Source organism: Sciurus carolinensis, chromosome 3, assembly GCF_902686445.1.
Source record: "Sciurus carolinensis chromosome 3, mSciCar1.2, whole genome shotgun sequence".
Taxonomy (NCBI): Eukaryota; Metazoa; Chordata; class Mammalia; order Rodentia; family Sciuridae; genus Sciurus; species Sciurus carolinensis.
Genome location: NC_062215.1, coordinates 160,733,848 through 160,748,850, shown reverse-complemented (window position 1 = coordinate 160,748,850; position 15,003 = coordinate 160,733,848). Strand labels below are relative to the sequence as shown.

At 36.7% G+C, this 15,003-nt stretch overlaps 1 protein-coding gene across 1 annotated transcript in view; it reads right to left on the bottom strand.

Moving 5' to 3' along the window:
* Nucleotides 1-15,003, bottom strand: part of Vwc2l (von Willebrand factor C domain containing 2 like) — a 147,836-nt gene that overhangs the window by 49,451 nt on the left and 83,382 nt on the right. The window lies entirely within an intron of this gene.

Here is a 15,003-nt window from a genome sequence, read left to right as displayed (position 1 = left end):
ATGGATTTTCCTGACTGATAATGTCCTCATGCTGATTCTGGTTGGAGGAAAGAAACCTAACTTAGCATCTGTTAGGGCTCTTCTAAATTGACAGCCCATTCTTTAGGCCAACCTAATTCCTTCAATTTCTGCCAAAGAGCTATATCACCATCGTCAACATCATCATTTAATGTGTGTTTACTCTTTCAAATGCTCTGCTAAGTGCCTATGTGAATTATTTAAATTAACCCTCCAAGAAACTTATGAGATACATTTATTGTTTTTTTTATTTTTTTTATTTTTTTACGTTTACATAGGGTAATGATGTTTATTATATTTTTCCCCTCCCCCCCACCCCTCCCACCCCTCCCACCCCTCCCACCCCTCCCACCCCTCTTTTCCCTCTACACAGTCCTTCTTTCCTTCATTCTTACCGCTCTCCTTAGCCTAACTCTAAACCTAACCCTAAACCTAATGCTAGCCCGTCCCACCCCCCATTATATGTCCTCATCCGCTTATCAGCGAGATCATTCGTCCTTTAGTTTTTTGAGATTGGCTTATCTCACTTAGCATGATATTCTCCAATTTCGACCATTTGCCTACAAATGCCATAATTTTATCATTCTTCATTGCGGAGTAATATTCCATTGTATAAATATGCCACAGTTTCTTTATCCATTCATCAACTGAAGGGCATCTAGGTTGGTTCCACAATCTGGCTATGGTGAATTGAGCAGCAATGAACATTGATGTGACTGTATCTCTGTAGTATGCTGATTTTAAGTCCTTTGGGTATAGGCCAAGGAGTGGGATAGCTGGGTCAAATGGTGTTTCCATTCCAAGCTTTCTGAGGAATCTCCACACTGCTTTCCAGAGTGGCTGCACTAATTTGCAACCCCACCAGCAATGTATGAGTGTTCCTTTTTCACCACATCCTCGCCAACACCTATTGTTGCTTGTATTCTTGATAATCGCCATTCTAATTGGGGTGAGATGAAATCTTAGGGTAGTTTTGATTTGCATTTCCCTTATTACTAGGGATGTTGAACATTTTTTCATATATCTGTTGATTACTTGTACATCTTCTTCTGTGAAGTGTCTGTTCATTTCCTTAGCCCATTTGTTGATTGGATTATTTGTATTCTTCGTGTAGAGTTTTTTGAGTTCTTTATAGATTCTGGAAATTAGCGCTCTATCTGAGGTATGGTTGGCAAAGATATATGCACGTTACAGATGAGGAAACTGAGGTATCTTGCCCAAGGATAAATAAAGTGGTAATTTTTTTGAAAAAATAAATCCAACCGATTTGATTCTAGTCTTCCAATTAATCGACACACATTATTACTTGATTCTTATCTTTATGTACTTTTGCCTGAGTCCAAACTATCTCTATTTGTATTCATATCTCCATTTTCCATACCAGGTTTCAGTGCACCCGTAATGTCCTAATATCCTGTCCTTCCCAGCCTTTACACCACTGGAATTGGCAGTGTCCATATGTAGGAAGAAAACCTTAAGTGTTTGGAGTACTGAAAGACAAATGAAGAAGTATTTTGAGAAGCAGGGGGACTAGTTGTGTCATATGCCAAGTCAAGTAAGATGAGACTTTTGTTTGCAGTTCTGACAACTATGAGCTCTGAACTTGTACAAGCTACTAACCTCCCCAAGCAGATAGGCTTCTGTTGGAGAACAAAGAGTTGACCAATGCATTTGGTCAGATGGAGATCACTGAAAGTCTAGGCAATATTGTGGGAGGTCATTTGAGTGGTGCTAGGGAATAAAATATTGAGAACAAAAATTTGATAATACAGGGCAGAGACAATGAGGAGAGAGAGAGAGAGAGAGAGAGAGAGAGAGAGAGAGAGAGAGAAGAAGAAGAAGAAGAAGAAGAAGAAGAAGAAGGAGGAGGAGGAGGAGGAGGAGGAGGAGGAGGAGGAGAATTGCCAGAGCAAAATTCATAGAAGGGTAAATGAAATGAGATACAGTGTACTTTATCTAATTGAATCCTTGCACTAAGCCTAAAAGAAAGTTTTTATTTTCCTTTCCATTTTCCATATGAGGAAAGTGAGGCTCGGAGAAGTCAGTACAAGGTCACTGAGCTCACAATTGCCAGAATTGCAATCAAACCAAAGTCTCCCTAAATAAGCTCATAGCTCTACTTCTTCACCTCTTGTTGGTAAGAAAGATCCTTCTGGTTTAAATTTAAACAGCTGTATATACATTTCTCCCTTAGCTTCTTTTTTTCAAAATACAAAGCTCCTGTTTTTCTTGCTCAAGATTTTGCTCCATGGTAAACTATACACAATCGATATAGACTAAAGTTGTAAATGCACTCTTCAGAATGAAAAAAAACAAATCTTTGAAAATTCAAACTCTGAAAAAAACTTTTGAACATATTAAATTTCTGTAAGTCATTGTCAAAGCTGTCACTCTGGAATCTGCTGACTTCAGGAGTCCTAGGATAGTATGGACAGCTAGCAACAGGTGTTTCTTAAGACTCCTTTTGGTCTTGAAGAAAACTCAGAACATCTCTTGGCAAGCTGAACTGTAAAGGCCTGAGAGTTGGTAACTGAAGATGGTGAGATAGTGGGTGTTGATAGGGTAGGTGAGCAGCATTACCCCTGAGCACTGATGAGCTGATTCTTGGGTGGTGCAATAAAAGGAGCAACATGCTGATGAATGTCTATACAGGTAGCAGGATTTGTAGTGTTTGCCAATTCCATTGGTGCAAATACTCCCACCATGTCTCATGTCAAGTTACCAAAGTAGAGTGACTGAATATGAGACAGAAAGAGATGGGAACAACTGATTCTCCAGCATCTGTGCAAACTCCATCAGGCTTACCATTAGATAAGAAATGTATCTCTCCTTGGGCATTCTCCCTTGATTTTAGTTCTTAGTGTCACACATTTCCGAAGCAGCACAGAGAGGTGGAAAGAAACTTGCATTCAAATTCCAAAGAAGAGAGGCCTGGTTCTGCCTCACTCAGTCATTAGCCATGTGGCTTTTGTTTCCTCACTTGTTTTCTTTGGACCCTGATTGGAAAATGGAGCAGCTGGCCCTTTAAGGCTCTTGAGAGTTGGCTGATGCTGTGATTCGGGGACACACAGGATGCTAGAAGTCAGCCCTCTCCTCCGCAGGGATGAAGAAAATCTCCTTGTAAAACCATGTGCTATATTGTGCTTTTGGGTTCCAGATGAAAACCCTGTCTTTTCTTAGTAGCTTGCTCATGCTGTTCTCTATCACTCTGGCCTTTGAGATTTCTCAAAGAAAGCAGCAGGGATGTTTGAGGTTGTTCACGTATAATATTCCCAACGAGGCTGTCTAAATAATGAAAAGGTGTGTGCAAACCCACCAGATAGGCCTCCTCATGGGGAGAATAGATAGAGCTGCAGTCCTAACCTTTAATTTTATGGTTCTCCCATCTTTTGCTAACCCTTTAACATTATATTAACAAAAGATGGACTGGGTGGGGGGCAGGGAGGGGCCTTATGCTTTTTATGATCTATTTTAACATTTTTATTTCGCTTTGAAAAAATAAATTTGCCACCAGAATTAAAACTGTATTTTATCCTTTTAAACGCAGCCCTAGATGATGTATGTAACTGCACTGGCAGCAAGTCAAGTCTGCACAAAGCCCAAATTGAATCTTCCTTCTGAGTACAGCTGTGCATGATATTTTATGCAATTTTTTATGCTGGTCATAAACGAGGTGGAAACTGTGATTATGCCAATTTTGGAATAACACATTTCCACCAAAAAGCGACTGCCAGTGCTCAGACGTGTGTACATATTTACGGGTTCCAGTCTTTCTTCACTCATGACTAGATCATGTGCTATTGACCCAATAAAGGAGAAGTACTATAGGTGCTTAATATCCTGTTGCTGTGTGACACAGGATTGCGAAAACGTATCACGATTTCCTGTTACTACAGTATGTCTTTGGCAAAATGTAGCTCCTTAGCAACTGAATATTCTGGAGTAGGGACTGATATTTAGTTGCAAAAATAACCACATTCATTAGTATTCCATTGTATGTCTATATCTACATCTACATCTAGACAGACTAAAATGAATAGAAAGAAAGTTTTCAAATATATTTATAAAAATTTGCCTTAATATTAAAATAGCATATTTCACTGTATTGCATAAATGATATAAGAAGGGGAAGAAAATATTACCTAGAGATCAGAAATTGATGCTTTTTTTTGTTGTTTTTCTTGTTTCCACTTGACACAATACAAATGCTTTCTGTCTAGGTCTGGTAGGAACACAGAGATTATCTTTAAACAACTTTAGTTGGAAGGCTGGAGAGGCAAAAATTATAATGTTAAGTAAATGATTATAAAAAAGAATAAACCTTTGATATAAACCCTAACAACTGCTAATCCAAATAAACATGGTGCTACATTTAGAGCTGTAAAGATGAAGCCGTTAACATGAGTGTGTATCTGAGCTGAACCATCAATCAGTTCTCATTGATAAATAAAACCCAGAGCCAAAGATATTTGCTCCACCAACACCCTGCTGCCATCCCTAATGAGTGCTTCTGGCATCAGAGATCCTTTCAACTTGCTGACTGAGCTGAGAGCGCCATATGACTGCTAGTAATCATTTTGGAGGGCATATTTCATACATCTGAGCACTTGTCTTTAGGGCTTTCTGGGAGATCTTAACCAGGGACCAAATGGGATCCCTTGCTTGTGATGCTGAAGGTGATACTCTTGTGTTAGTTAGAAGGCTCTATTTTATAATTTGTAAATTTTCTTCCAAGCTTGAGGATCCTTTATCCCATGAAGAAAATATACACATCTCAATAGGACCACCAGTAGCAAGCCTTATTTGGCATTGCCTAGATCTTCCAAAATTATATTGAATCCTTGAGTGAGTAAATGCATGAATAGCAAATATGGACAGATATCATGTTGGTCTCTGTTCCACAGTTCTGAGGATCAACAATAGTGAGATTCTTCTCTGCCACATTATGAATTCTCAGATGTAATTAACTCACTGAAGATCAAATGTCAGGTAGAAATGATCTTTTTCGTTCTGGTATTGGCCTCATGAAAAACCGAATCATCACTTTGTACATCTTCAGGAACATTACTCAGAACTGTTATTTTGACATCCTAGGCATAATTCAATAATCAATTTACAAACACATTAGTCTGCTTGCATAATGTTGTTGGATGTTCCTAACTAGGAGAGCTGATTGAATTTCAAGATGAAGGAGGTACAGTTTGAAGGTCATGGTAAAAGTGTAGCGTATGGATTGATGAGAGGCTGCTGGGCCTCCTTGACCTGAAAGCCATCATTTCTCTACCAGCATAACACTTATTTCCAAAATGTTACCATCAGTACCAAGCTGGTTTTTCAGTTTCTTTTGATTGTAGCCATGTGATCATCTTTTACCTATCCGAACTGGAGGATCAAGCCCACAGATTTCCTCTGTAAATAGGGCTGTGTTGCCTTACATACTCCTTAGAGTGGTGGACTCACCACCATATTGACTTCTGGAAGCATCAACCTTGAAAATCACTAGAGTGTCAGTGCATCTGTAAGGAGTTAGCCTTGAAATCCAGGGATGTTTCAGGAGGAACTTCTTAGCACATATTTCACTTAGATGCTGTGGTTTATGTGATCATTTTACTTCTAGTCATAATTCATCATGCCAACCTTGATACATAAAGTCATAAATGATTCCGTTTCCAGTTACAACCACTTATACATTCTTCTTGTGGTCTATCGCTTTTGTGTGGGGAAAGTAACTGCTACTTTTGACAGCTCTTGGGTTTGAAATTCTGGGATGTTGAATTTAAGGCATCTACTCTTGAATTTTACATTTTGACCTGATAGTACTGGTCTCTGGTTGTAAAACAAACCCTATTATTCATCAGCAGGTACCTGTCACATTGATGAAAGAATTTTTAGAAAGCGACAGTGATGATTTTAAAATGCAAGTGATTCTTAACACATCACAATAGTATAGGTTTCCTGATGGTCTCCTGATGACACAGTGAATGTGACAAACAAAAGACCTGCTGTCCTATTTTTGCTTGAGCAGGTAGCCACACAGTTGCTTCCCAGCAAATTTATTGTAGGATAAAAAGTTCATTTTAATTCTTCATGTGTGCATTATCTGAATTCATAATCAAATAACATCAAGTGGAATGGAGAGTCCATTTGTGAGAGAGGAGTGGTTTACAAATAAAATGTCTCAAAAGGAGAAAAACAAATGGCAAAGATAAGCATCAAATTCATGACTTATTTTGAGCATGACCCAAAATATCGTATATATGCATGTATATATATATGAATATATATACATACATGTCTGTACATATATGTATATACATATACATACACACATTACACACACATACACATATATGATACACATGTATACCTGCATTTATTCATGTTTATGTGTATATGAATGTATGGATGTTTGTGTATAGCTATTATTTCATCCAATTCAACTTCCTTAAACTTTCAGCTTAAATAACGAAACATTTGGTGAGATTCTGTACCTCTTGTGAAGAGATGTATATTAGTATCTTCCAGGTGTATATGTGTGAGTCTGCTCAAGCTGCCATAACAAAATATTTCTTTCAGCTCTAAGGACTCGGAAGTCCAAAATCAAGGTGACAGCTGATTTGGTTTCTGCTGAGAGCTTTCTTCCTGGCCTGCAGGTGGCAGTCTCCTTGTGTTCTCATATGGCAGAGTGAAAGAGAGCAAGATCTTTCTTTTCCTCTTTTTATAAGATCACAGTCCTACTGAGCTAAGGTACAACTTCCAGACACATTCAAACTGAGTCTTAAGACTTCAACCTGCACATTTTGGGAGGAAGCAAAGCACTCCAGAGCTGTGTGATCACGAGTGGTCACTTTAACAAATATTTATAAACAGGTTCAAGTTGTTATATTGGTGATTAAAAAAGATTAATAAGAAAGGATTCCTTGCCTCGCAAGCACAAGGCCCTGGGTTCAATCCCCAGCACCGCAAAAAAAAAAAAAAAAAAGAAAGGATTCTTACCCTTGAGGATTTTATAGTTAAAGCTTGTTGAGTTTTTCTTTCAAAAGATTTGTAGTGTAAAACAGTTTGGGCCCACCTGAATAATCCAAGATAATCTCTCCCTTTATGGTACTTAACCTTAATTGCATTTGTAAAGAAACTTTTGTTATACAAAGTAACATATTCATAGAGTTTCCATTCACAGGTGCTGTTATTCTGCCTTCTGCATGGGCTAAGAGTAGAGCTATCCTAAGCTTTCTTCATTTATTCAGTAATTGTTGAGGAGTGAATAAGCGCCAGGCAATACACTTTGTGGGCACACTATTAAATGGTTAAGAATGCAATTCCTGCTCTCTGGAGAAGCCACCTAGACTGTGACTGCAAGGGCCAGTAAAAGTTCCAAGATCACAATGAACCTTTCCTTTGGTATTTTACATGAGATTGAAAAGTCCTACAGACCTGTAGGAGGGGAAACTCATAGTAGGTCAATTTACTAACAAAGCCATATTTTTAATGAGTGGGTAGATAGGGGGACTCTTGGCACCTCTGGGTCTGCCTTTCCTAGAAGGACACAGTGAAGGATGAGCCCTGAGGAAGAAACTTGAAATAATAGTTTTCTTAGGAGATTTTTTTAGAACTAACAAAAAGCAATTCCCCAAAAGAAGGACCAGATTGCATGTGCATGAATTAAATATTGCTTAATGAATAAGGGGAATGAATTGTAATTTCTAAACATTTCAGCAGAGCCACAGAGAGCCCAGAAGTACAAACATAATTGATCATCGCAGTCTCCAATAGTTAATTTAGCTTACATCTGCATCCCATTAATGAGTTATTAGGATTCAAAAGTTTCCAGAATGAGTATCAAATGGCTTTCTGATTCTAAACAAAGAAAGATAAACTAAAATTATAATAAAAGCAGTTAAAATAGAAATTTAATAAAAAAGCAAGGAACATCAAAATTGAACCAGGTGACTTCTACACTAAAATCTTTTATGTATTATAACCTTTTTTTTCCAGGTAGTTCAGAAATTATATAAGCAATAAAGTACATTTAGGCATTAACTTTATTTACAAAAGCGACTAGCTTTCATTTCAATGTGGCCCTGTGATCACACATATCTTTTTCCTTGGTTTCAATTAGCCAGCCTTATCGTGATAGTAAAGTGATTGATTAAAAATGTATGGATGCACAATCACAAGGAATGGAGTCATCGTCAATGGGAAATTTCAACACCTATATGGAAGGAAAATAAGTGAGTTTGAAGGTAGTGAGGAGAAAACCAGTGCTAACATCAGGCATGAAGGGGCTCTATACAACAAACAGAGCCACTGTGCCCTGGGGGACCCCAAGTAATTCACTTCCAGGAAACACCAGGAGACAGTGAACAACAAGTTAATTGGACATGGTTATCTTCAAGTCGATTATATTTGCCCATGCCCCTCCTATACCCCACCCAAATCTAAAATATCCAGAAGTCTAAACATTTACTGCTCAGGAAAATTCAACATCATCAACAAATAAGTTTTATGCAAAAAGTCGTAAAGTTTTCCTTTAAAGAAATGGGGGGAAACTGTCCAGGTGTGTATGACCAGTGTCTTGGGAACCAGAGACTAGGACAGCTAAAGTGCTAGTGTTTAAGAGTAAAAAAACACCTAAGTATTGTTAAATACAAATCTTCTAATAAAGTAGCCTATTACCATTTACTCAATGGTATCATTTTAAAATAAGAATGTGCAGGTGAAGGTCATATATACCTTATAAAATTCACTGCCTTAATTTAGATGCAGTTTGTATCATTAGTAAAAGAAGAACTAGATAATATGTAAAAGGCAAAATCAGAGAAATTAAAAGAATGCTTAGAAATTAAAATATGATTTTTTTAAATTTATGGAAATATTAGAAGAAAAGTCAAAGAATTTAATGAGAAAAAGGAATAACGGAGGAGGTTGGGGGGAGAAGCTGGGAACTCCAGGGTAGAACAAACTTATACTGGTTATAGAGGAAAGAAAATGTGATTGGAGCAACTATTCCATTGTTAGTTTTTTAAAAATTATATTCTCAGTCATCTGTTTATAGTTTCATCATTTAGAATCAACCTATGGCAAACTTTGACGGACTGTAAACCTTACCATGTGAAAGTAAACATGGCGGCGGTCAGTGAGGGTAGGCAGTGAAAGGTGAGATGGAAGGAAGGAAGTCAGGGGGAGACTCGACCTTCATCTTGCTGAACGGGGAACCCAGAGATAGTTTCTATGTTTTAGATAAGAAATAAAACTGAGTGTATCATTTGCAAGTTGAAAAAACTGGTGATAATTCAAGTCCTTACATTAATTGGTGTTTTCAATGATGTGAATATAATATCTGATAATATTTTGCTTAAATTACATTAAAGAAAAAATATAGCGAGCAAATAACTGCAAATTCCTTGAAACCCATTCACCAGAAGAAAAGCAGGCCACATGCCATCTAGTGGAAATCTCAGCCATTTCATCCTCATGACTATCTCCAAGGTGATTCACAGATATGAATACTTCCATCACATGCACAAATTAAGGATGAGGCTACTGAAACGGAAAAGGACCAAAGTAGCGCCATTTTGTTCTGACCTGACTCCATCGTATGCTTGCTTCTAATGTTTTCCTTTCAGTCTCCTGAAACTGTTATCTATGTTGACAGTGCAGTAGGACCTTCCCACAGCCCTGACTATGGGCCTGATGTATAACAAAATGACTCTGAAATATATAATCAAAACAGTTCTCTCATATAATCAAAATAACTGTCTCTATGGGTCTTTCTGATCTACATGTGCCTGGATTGTTCTTGTGGTTTTCGCCTTTATAAACTTTGTATTTAATTTAATTTAATTTCCAAAATTCAGGTGCTGGGAGTTCTTTGAGGCATTAGCCTGCTCCCAGCCACCACTTGCCTGGCATGCTCTTTAAAGAACCCTTTTTCCCTTCCAATTTGGTTCAACATGCATGGTGGTTTGTAATTCTCAAATACTCTGTAACACTACCCTTATATATTAATTTCAGAGCAAATGTTTTTGATAGAATCACTTGTGTAAGTAAGAGATAGTAATTATTTTAGGGTGTCAGCATGGTGCAGAGACACAGAATCCAGACTTTGATCTGGGGTTAGAAATCAGGGGTACCAAGTCAAAACCCGGGTTCCATGACTGACTTACCAAGAAGCCTTGGATAAGGCCATCAAGTCTGCTTTAGTAACTTTCTCTGTATCTCTAATCAGAAGATTATCCCTATTTACAGATGTGAAAGTCAAGTAATGTATGTGAAATGACTAATGATTATTAACCTTTATTTCTAGAATCATTCCATACATTCAATTTCTCTGTCTGATTCATTAACTAGCAGATATCTGAATTGCATAACATAGAATTAAGGACTCCAAATAAAGTTCAATTTGAAATTGAACTCTGTCTGATTATGTTGGTAGATTAACATCATTTGCCTTAAACTTATTAGTAAATTCCTTAATAATGTTAAAATATCTGTGGTTTGAATATTGAGTCATTAAGGTCTTCAGAAACACAATTTAAATATTACAAACATTTTCAGTTACATTTAATCTTGGCAAATTAAATATTATGCACATTTTCAAATATGTTTAATTTTTGGCAGTAGTCCACATACTTTTAAAAATGATTCTGCTCTAGTATTTGTTACTTCAAAGAAAAATGTTAATCCTGACCTTGCTTTATAAAATCAATTTTGCATTTTGTAATCATAAAATGACACACTTCCCTACAGAATGTTTTATAAAAGTTAAAGGAGAAAATTTCCAATAATTTCAGCTATCTAGACTTAACCTATATTAGTTTTTAAATGTATTTCTATTCTTTCTTCTATATACTGAGACATGGACTTTAAAAAAATTGGGGTACCAGTTTTGTATTCTGTTTTTCATAAAATATATCATCTTTATTATCATTATGTAGTCTTCAGAAATATTTTTGTTGGCTGTATAATTGTCATGTAAAATATATATTTTAATCTTTACTGTTGGTATTTAGACTATTTCTAACTTCTTCGATACTACAAATTTACTATGATATGTGCTATGATAAATAACCTATTATCAAATATGTTCCATTATCTTTGAACATGTGTTTAGAAAAGATTCCTAGGAGTAAAATTATTAAAGCAAAAGGTAGTGATTTCTAAAGCTTGTGATGCTTGTAACTAAACTGCATTATAGAAAGAAACTGCATTACATCAATTTTTATTCCAAGCATCAATAGTTCAGAATGTCCATTTCCAACATTGGGTTTAAGGTTCTAAGAATCCTTAGTGATGATATTAAGGGTTATATCATTTTGATTTGTATTGTTTGGATTCCTAGTAAAAATGACCTATTTTTTAAAAAAACATTTCTTTTGTTGTTGTAGATGGACAGAATGCCTTTATTTTGTTTATTTTTATGTGATGCTAAGGATCAAACCCAGTGCCTCACACATGCTAGGCAAGTGCTTTGCCACTGAACTACAGCCCCAGTCCCAAACTGATCTATTTTATGTTTATTAGTTATTATTTTTTGTATATGATTTTGTTTGTTCATGCCCTTTGTCTATCTGAATTGATATTTTTGTATTATAGATGTGTAAAAGTTGTTCTCATGCTAAGGACATAAATCCTTAATCGCTTTTGATACAGTGATAGTGTTTAATGTCTCTATTTTTTCACAAGGTCACAACTCATTTAAAGTGAAAGGGTGAGTTTAAATATGTCTATAAAAAACAGCTTGTGAAAGACTAATGTAAGATAATATTTTCCAAATTCTTTATTAAAGTGTCCTTCATGAGACCTTGTTATTATTATTGGAATAATCATATGTATGATATTTACATATATATCATTAAGCAATAAAGTCAGATTGCTAGGTATAAAAATGTGTTCCTTTCTTCCAAACATTTCCTACTATATCCTTGTCTCTAATAACTCGTTCCCCATCATCTCTAAGAGATATGGAAGTTAAAAATAATCTAAAAACTAATTAAATAACTTGGAGATTTGACAATTTAAAAATATCTTGCCAGAGTACGAGTCTACAAGAATATTCCCGATCCCTTTATCTGTTCCAACATTTCCACCATTCTCATGTTTTTGATTTTCATTTTTTTTAATGATTAGGAATGACATTGAATTTGATACAGTGACAGTATGATCTACAAAAAGAGGACAATTTTATAAGACGGTCAAATTTTTCTCACTGACATTTTCTATTGTAACTCACAATGCCAATTAATTTCGTAATTCATTAGCAATGTAACAGAAGAAAAGACTTTGAAAACACTGCGCTTTGTGTAGATGCCTTTTAATTATGGCTAATTAAATACCGTGGAAGGACCTGATTATACCTTTGAGTATTTCTTAGACTGAAAAAAAAATAGAAGAAAAAAAATAAAATTAGATTTGCAGTCGTGAATACAATGAACAAAAGCTGAATTCAACATCTCTTTATAAAAAACAGAAATGCAAAAAAAAGGGACCAAAATTATAGGGTAGTACTGGGGGAGTATTCTCCAAATCTGTGCGCAGATTCTCCATGGAGGTTTATGTACCACTGTTTGTTTTGGTTATTAGGCAGAATCTCAAGTAAACCCAAGCAGAATCACACTGCTCCTAAAAATGAAGAGCAGTGCCAATAGGTAAACAGTTTCAGGGCAAACAGATACAACACTGCCTGAAAGTTAGGAATGGATTTTTCCAGATGGCCACTGTGCATATGGCTGGGGGTACTGTGGTGGCCAAAATAGGAAATGAGAACACAGTTCTTTCCAATTAAATCAGCACTGTCCTTGAGACAAGAAATTTCACACAACATGTCCGAGGGGATGGGGGTGGATAGGAAATAGCTTTCCTGTCCATCAAGACATCTTTAATTCGACTAATTATGGTATCTTTGTTAAGTGTTCAGACCAAATTTATTTTGAGATTTTAGGCAAGCAATGAGTGCAGTGACGTGCTCGAAATTCACAGCTCAAAATTGGACTTGTTTATCCTCTTTCATTCTGGAACATTGGGTGAGTTACTTAATCTCTCTATGATTGTTTCCTCCTGTGTAAAATGGGAATCACATCTCCAGGCTGCCCAACAGGCTTGTTGTGAAGATCAAATAATGAATGTTATGAGGCACTTTGCAATCATGAAGCACTGGATTATGTTTCCCAGGACTTGGAGAGAATAACCAATAATGCCAGTCATGCTGTGGAACACGTCATGATCTCGTCTAGGGATGCTGCTGCTATTTATAATGGAGTAAGATTTCTAGCTTTGTTCAGGCCCTGCCCCCTGACAAATTCTTTGGTGGTTATTCAATTCATCTTAATTAAAGAATCATTTACTGGCCTGTGTGTAACCAGCTTGGCTGGAAGCTGACTTTTTGCTGGGCAATCTGTTTAAACTTCTTAATAAATTTCAGCTCCCCAAAACATCAGACACATGTGCTGAAAGCAAGTCTTTCACACCTTATCAGAAGTAAGTAGTCAAATGGAGGTGTTATATGCTTATATATGGAGAGCAATCCATTCCTGCTGGGCCTTTGATCCATCTTAGTGTGTGAATGGGTCACACGGCGCTCATTTCAACATCAGTCATTCCCACCCAACTAACTTGTATTTTCTCTTTGCCTTGTACATCTTGATTTCACCCCTTTCTGGGGGAAATGGAAGCACCTATGGCTATTCAAAATGAAAAACAAAGAATCTACCTCCTCATTTTGAAGCCTGTATTTTGTTTTTGCTTTAGTATTTTAATCATTTATCCAACTAGTCCTATTTGTATGCAGAGACAGCTGCAATTTGTACGATGCACTGGACTACAGAGGATTTCAGGACTAGCCTGATATGTCCTGTTTTGCCAGTGTACAATTTTAAGTGGTTTTCTTGTCGTCAACAAATCGTGCTCCTTCCCTGCACAATAATCTATTCACAAATGGGAGAGTTCCAAGGGAGTGGCAGGTAACTGCTGATCACAAAGCCAACAGCTTAATGCTAGCCATGTGCATCTGGTAAGAGTAAATCAAGAGAGAAAAGGCATCATAAAAAGCATCATACGCACACCTGATTTGTCCTATTTCTCAACCCTGCTGCAGAAAGGCAAAACCTTTCATCATTTTTGGTTTTACTTCTTTAGCTTTCCTCTAATTCAGTGGGTAGTAGAGCTATCTAAATTGCTCATTAACAATGCAGGTTCCCAGCCCTTCTTATGAAATGCAACTATGATGGTTGAGGGTCTAGATTATAAAAAAAGCATCCCAGGAAATGCTAATGCTTTATAAATTTTGAGAACGATTAGCCTAATAAATCTTGGACCACATTATGACTTTCATGGGCTGTAGGCACTTTTGCCTTCGTGCGTCCCTTTCTCCATAAAACATATTAACAACTATATTTTACTACCACATTGGCATCAAGATGAATATATTAATATTATATAGTAAAACATTTTTTCAACCTTAGTCTATTTTCTTATTTCTGATTTTAAAAAACGAAAAGAATTTTCACCAGCTTCAGAATGTATTTTGGACCTTAGGCACTATGCCTCTTGTCTTCTGCACAGGTCAGCCCCAGGTGATCCAGGACTAGCCAACTTAGAAAATTGCAAACCTAATATTCTGAAACTTAAGATTCTCCATGTATCATATCTAACATACCATATACTCGATGAAGTTCAGGGGATGCAACTTGCATAAAGGCATTTTTCAGGTTGTTTTTGTTTTGGCGGTAGATGCCCAGATACAAGGGCAGCAAGCTTCCAACTGACTTCTTTATACTTGCAAATGAGAAAGTGGGGAAGATACTGGAACTTTGTGCAAGCACTGTCATTCTATTTTGGTGACACATACTAACAAATACCTACCACAGTGCCATACAAATGCAAGCATATGAAATGTTAGGTTGGGGCAACGGCAAGTAGTAGGGCCTTGTGTTAAGGGTCTGGTGCAGCTTCTTTTTGGAAGAGAGTAGAAGTGACAAGAAAGGGAAA